At 39.6% G+C, this 5,629-nt stretch overlaps 1 protein-coding gene across 1 annotated transcript in view; it reads left to right on the top strand.

Moving 5' to 3' along the window:
* Window positions 1-5,629, top strand: part of GNAS (GNAS complex locus) — a 250,563-nt gene that overhangs the window by 88,650 nt on the left and 156,284 nt on the right. The gene's annotated exons all lie outside the window — the stretch shown is intronic.

The following is a 5,629-nucleotide window of genomic DNA, read 5'->3' as shown; positions in this document are numbered from 1 at the left end:
ACACCCAATTAATTATAGAAAGTAATCGACCATGTCCCTTTGACAATAACACAAAATCTTGACAACTGATATGTTTGACAATTCAGAAGCCAGAATATATTGAGAACAATGTGTGAATTGAACCTATGCTGGTCTTTTTGGTTTTGAACATACAGCATCTTCAAGATACAATTTTCTTACACAATGAGTCAAATGTGATTGTGTTTTGAAGTACCATGGTTGAACTTGGATTTGGTGCTGAAATGTACGTTTTCTTGGGGATCATATTCATTAATGGGTTTGTTACAGCTAGAGAATGACATTGACATGACAAACTTTCTGATATAAAAGCCAAACTCAATTGGCTGTAAACTTTAACATGAAAAATTCTAAGAATTTAGATGTTACGTTTAGAGAGAATATAGGGCAGCAATATGTGAATCTGGTCTACTCTCTTTATAAATTTTTCCAATAAAATGATTTGAGTTGAAGTTAACTTTTTACTGCTTAAGAAGATAATATGGTTCATAGAAAAATAATTCAGATTGCTTAATTTTTAAAGCTTTTCTAATAAGAAAACTTCAAAGAGGTTCCTTTCATGATAGCATTAAAGTAAAGCAGGTAAAGTGAAATGTTCCTACACTGGAATGTAGTTTGAAAAAATAGATTTTTTTTTTTGTAGCCAAAGATGAATCCATAGAAATATTTGTACAAATCGGTATAAAAAAGAACAAAATGTATTTTAGTGACTAAAACGTTTTTATTAAAGATCAATATAATAGTTGATCTGGTGACCATTTTGGAGATATGTCTGTATTCAATTGCAGATTCCGTTTTGCTTTGTGAATGCCATTTTGTGATTGTAACCTTTACTGCAGCCTCACTGTGTGTTGCAATGTCCATGTTAGACTAAGATATCCAGTCTGTGTTGAAAACCAGTCTAATCCTGGTTAGATCTAATCTAATAGTTAGACCAATCTAATAATTAGACCAATCTAATCCTAATAGTCAGTCTATTCTAGAGACTGTGTATTGGTGATAAGGTGTGGGTCACCTCAAAGAGGGCTAATAAAGGCCCTTGCTAGCTCTCTCATTTCATTGAATGATTCTTCCCTACTGGAACAATGAGTTCTCTACTAGCAGGGCCATTGACTTGGAATGGCTCTCAATGACTAATCCAGTTCCTTGAGACAAAAGACACAGAAGCAGGGGCGAGGAGACATAGGGCTGGAGCGGAGAATTCCTGGACAGAATGGGAGGGAGATGGCTTTAAAAGAAAGGTTAGATGAGGTTTCTAAGGAAGGGGCTATGTATTCTGTCACCACTTGTAAGCAGAACTTCCTGGAGAGAGTGAAGACAGGAGAGACTCTCCCTTGCCTAAAGATGCTGGCCAGAACCAGGACTCACAGACAGGGTGAGATCAGACTGCGGGAGGTAGGTTGAATTCAGGAGTTTGTTTTCCATAATTCTACTGTGCTTTTTTAAGAGTAAAATGTTTGTGGTTAGGAAGTCCTTTGCTAAGTCTGTGTTCTTGCTTTACTCTCCTGTTGGCCCTGATGAATTTAACTAGAAAACCAGCGCTCCCGCAGCCAGGTGGATCCTTATTTTCTTACGTACATATTAAGAGATGTAACAAATGCCAATGGTAAAGGAATACAGAAGAGTTGAGGTATTATAGGTTATGAATGACAGTAGGTATATATTGTTTTTGTAAAAGTTATAGGGGGGATTCTGTATCAGATCTTCCCATTTGCCCCATATTTCCTCATATAGTTCAGTAGTTAATCTAAAAAGGATTAGAGCAAAAGATTTGTTTTAGAATGGGTAAAGGGTGTAGAGTGTAGGAGCAGCATAATAATTTAATTCTATTTTAGGATCATAGCTGTGCTGGCAGAATGTATATTCATTCACTCAGTGTAGCCTTCCCCCCCCTCCCCAACCAAAAAATTATACGCTAAATTACAGCCATCACGCTTCAATACATCTACTGTAGCAAGTGTAGATCAAGGCAAGGAATACAAGACAGGGAACAGATCAGTTGATTAGACCAGATCAGTGGCTCTCAATGTTTCCAGACTATTGTACCCCTTTCAGGAGTCCTATTTGTCTTGCATACCCCCAAGTTTCACCTCACTTAAAAACTACTTGCTTACAAAATCAGACCTAAAAATACAAAAGTGTCACAGCACACTGTTACTGAAAAATTGCTTACATTATCATTTTGACCATATAATTATAAAATAAATCAATTGGAATATAAATATTGTACTTACATTTCAGTGTATAGTATATAGAGCCATATAACCAAGTAATTGTCTATATAAAATTTTAGTTTGTACTGACTTTGCTACTGCTTTTTATGTACCCTGTTGTAAAACTAGGCAAACCTCTAGATGAGTTGATGTACCCCCTGGAAGACCTCTGTGTACCCCCAAAGTTTCGCCTTCCCTTTGTTGAGAACCACTGGATTAAACAGTCTCTAAACAAGTTGGAAGTGCATGGGGCTTTAGCAAATGTACTACACCTAACATTCCAAGAAACAAAGACAAATAACAACCTTGAGCTAAAACCACAATATGCTGTACTTCATCTAGAAAGATGTCAGTCGTTCACATATGTATAGAATACATGACAGCTGCATGTGTACCTGAGCAGAGATTGAAAAATCTGCTAACCCATGGCAAATAGGACGCCTCCCTGTATAACTGTGGATATCAGCACGTTCAACTTCTGCAGCAATACACTTTTCTTTAAAAAAATGCATGAATGTTGTTGGCACTCTGAACGTCTTAATTAACTCCTTCAGGGACAACGTGGCAGGACAGCAAGGCTTAGCAATAATAGTCACTTTACTCTTAAACAGCACTAGAGAGCTACAGATCTTTGAAAAATAACCCAGTCCTCAACACATCCCTTATAGTCTGATCTCACCTCTCCTGTGAGTCCTGGTTTGGTCAGTGTCCACCAGATAGGCAGCCCTTCCTACCTTTTCTCTCTGTAATCTTGTCTTCCTGGATGCACTGTGATTGTGACACTGGGGGATGTTAGTGCCATGTTGTGAGCACCATTGTTTTGTGAACGACATTTTTACTGTAACTTTCATTTTGGAGGGTGACCTTCATCTTGCATTGCAACTCCCATTGTGCATTACAGCATCTATTTTGTAGCAGAGGCTTGACTGAATGACTGCCTCAGGAGCTGACACAGAGCAATCTAGGAACATCAGCTTTGACCATCTCCCAACAACCCACTCACAAAAATGATGATGAACTCTCTGCAGAATCCCTGCCTGGGGGGAAGAGGCTGGACTTTCTCAGCCTGGGCACATGACCAAAGGATCAGAGACAATATTAAAGGAGAAAGTCTCTCTTTGAGGAGACTGTCTATAAACGCGCTCACTAGAATATTCAGGGAAAGTGAACACGCTTTTCATTCAAGTGTATATTCATGGAAAATATTGTGTGGCATTCGCCCAGCTCTAGTAGTAATAACACACATGCCCATGCATGAGTTAGGCCAAACAGGGCAGGGGCCTAGAAATACAAAGTTAAGGCTGAATCCTAAAAAGGCAATGCAGGAACGTTAGGCCCCAAAATGTCCTCTAAAAGCTTGGTTGTATTTCAGCTTGCTGGCTAGGATTCTCCCTGCAGCTACAAGATATTTCAAATAACAAAATCAATTAAATCTATCCCTTTCTGTGTATCTCACAATAGGCAGTGCTGTGCATGCTTAGCACGTGTGCCGCTTTGCTACAGAGACACTATCAAGACCGAAATCATTTTAAACAAAACAAATAATGTGGCTGCTGAAATTTTCCTCTGGAAGACATCCTTGGGAGACGCCTGCCTGACCAGTCATTTGCATGGAGTTAGTGTCTTCCTCAGTAATACTCACACCAATCCCAAGCTAAAATATTGCAGGATAAATGTGTGGCTATGTAAATGAAATGCAGCTAAGTGAGAGAACCCTGCATGGAGCATGGGACTGTCCCTCCCCTATATGCTAGAGCAGCGTTTCCCAAACTTTTTTGGCCACGGAACACCTGGTATATATTTACGGAACACTTATAATATTATTTTGTAGTCGTTTGGTTTTCAAATAAAAAATTGCATTATTTATGCTCAAATATATTTTATTTTATAAAACAAAGCAAAAATACAAATGTAAAATAACTTGAACTAACAATTTCTAACTGGAAAGCGCGTATAAAGTAGTACAAAAATAAAGTGTAAGACCCTTTTTTTTCATTACGATTCTTTCACGGAACACCTATTCACATCGTGCGGAACACCGGTGTTCCGCGGAACACAGTTTGGAAAACGCTGTGCTAGAGGGGACTCAACGCTGTTTCAAGTAGACTGCAGCAGAAGAGTTATTAGGGAGAAGGAGTCTGCCAGGAGCCCCATTCTGCACCTGCACTTTCTTGAATCTAGTTATTCCAAAACCATGCAAAGGACACACTGAAGGCTTTTCTGCAGCCTTACCGCCTGTGGGGGCGGTGGGGTGTGAATTCCATCTGAGTCCTCACTTTTGCAGCATTCCCTACACAAATCCTGATTTCTCAGCGTTAGTGCAGGGAGGGGTGAATTTCTACCAACAGCTCTTTACTAGCACAAATACAGTGACCCCACAGACTGAAGAGGAGAGGGTGATGTACACATACAGTATTACTCATTCATTTATGTGGAGCAAGCAGGAGGCTTAGTAACTAAGGGCCGAATGCTATAAGATACTGAGCATCTTCCACTCCCATTGAAGGCCATGCAGGCTGAATATGCTCAGCACCTGCCAGGACTGGGCTCTCAGCTATGAAACTTGCTCAATGTTTACGTGGTGTAGCCTAAGCTGTAACAAGCTGATTGCTCCAGAAGTGGATAGGCTATTACTCAGACGAGAGAGCATGCATGGAGCAATGGAAAAACAAATTCCGCATTACAATACCAAAGAGCATGAAGCAAACAGGTGACCTGTAAAAGAACAAGCCATTGGGTTTCTGCCCTGTTTGCTTCTTGATGGTGGATAAAGAAGGCCTGAAAAGTGTGTGTGTGTGTGTGTGTGTATATTTCCAAAAAGGAAAGTTTGCTTCTTTGTTACCTTAAGTATATAAAATGTATGGAAATGTTGGGAGCTCAGATGAGAACTGGGAGTTTTCTGAGACCGCCACTGAAATACAAGAGCGTTAAAACTTTAACAAAGCCATCGTTCTCCCAAAAGTTTGAGTTAAATAGGTATTAATAAAAAACAAAACAGTTTTACAGTCTACTAAAGATCACTTCCCACTGTAATAATTATTTATTTTATTTATTTATATTACAGTAGTGCCTAAAGATCTCAACTGAGATGGAGGCTTCATTTTCCTGGGTACTGTACATAGTCATAAGAAATGGTCCCTGCCCTGAAGTGCTTACAATCTGAGGAGGCCAAACTGACAAAGGATGGAAGGGGAAAGAGAGGCCAAGTGATTTGCCCAAGGTTGCACAGCAGATCAGAGGCAGAGCTAGGTCTAGATTCCAGGTATCTTGAATACCAATTCCATGCTTTGTCCACTAGACTGCAATGCCTCTCCATTGACTTAATGGTTTCATTGCATGGCACCTCTGAAATCATAGTCCTATCAAATCTCCAGTTATCTGTAGAGTCTTCCAGGAAA

This window comes from Natator depressus, chromosome 13 (genome assembly GCF_965152275.1).
Source record: "Natator depressus isolate rNatDep1 chromosome 13, rNatDep2.hap1, whole genome shotgun sequence".
NCBI lineage: Eukaryota > Metazoa > Chordata > Testudines > Cheloniidae > Natator > Natator depressus.
Note: the sequence above shows the minus strand (reverse complement) of the source record. Positions and strands in the feature narration are given on the sequence as shown.